We start from the raw sequence: 714 nt of genomic DNA on the forward strand, positions 1-714 counted from the left end.
TCTCTGTCTTTCTCTTTCCTGCCTTTCCAATTCCTTAGACTGTTGTAAAATGGAGATAAACTGGTCCAAACTTTGGAGCATTCTGATATCTCTTGGTAAAAGGATGGGAACAAAACAAATAAAAAATGTTTTTAATGGTGAGGCGGGGCTACGATTCTGTGGCACACACTAAAAGGGGGTTGGGGTGGGGGCACATACGTGTTTGGTTAAAGAATTCACAGACAAAAAAACGTGGCAATTTTTTTCGTTTCACCTGTAAAAAAATAAATAAATAAATATTCTCGTTTTCATGTTTATTTCTATCTCTTAGTTGTTGTTGTTGTCGTTGTTTAACCCTAGGTCAGGCTTAATTCAGTAGACCTACGAGGAAAAGTATTCCAGCCTTGACGATTCCATCGAATGCAACGGTTTTACTTTTCCATTCCGAATCCGAGGTAAACCATAGTTATTTCTCATTTACAAGAGTTATTTCCCTTGCATCTTGCTTCTCTAAAAAAATGATTTCGATACAAAATGACAGACACTGGCCGATATTTATGGCTATGTAGCAATTTTAGATAGGTGGCCTTCACTAGGCTTTTTATTTAGTGTGATATCGTTTTACATTAAGTAAATCACGATATCTTCTTCGATAACACAAACGTAGCCATGTGCTCGCTTACATACACACTCATATGTGCTTGTGTATAAATATTTATATATATATATATATAT

This window comes from Octopus bimaculoides, chromosome 20 (genome assembly GCF_001194135.2).
Source record: "Octopus bimaculoides isolate UCB-OBI-ISO-001 chromosome 20, ASM119413v2, whole genome shotgun sequence".
In the NCBI taxonomy this organism is placed as follows: domain Eukaryota; kingdom Metazoa; phylum Mollusca; class Cephalopoda; order Octopoda; family Octopodidae; genus Octopus; species Octopus bimaculoides.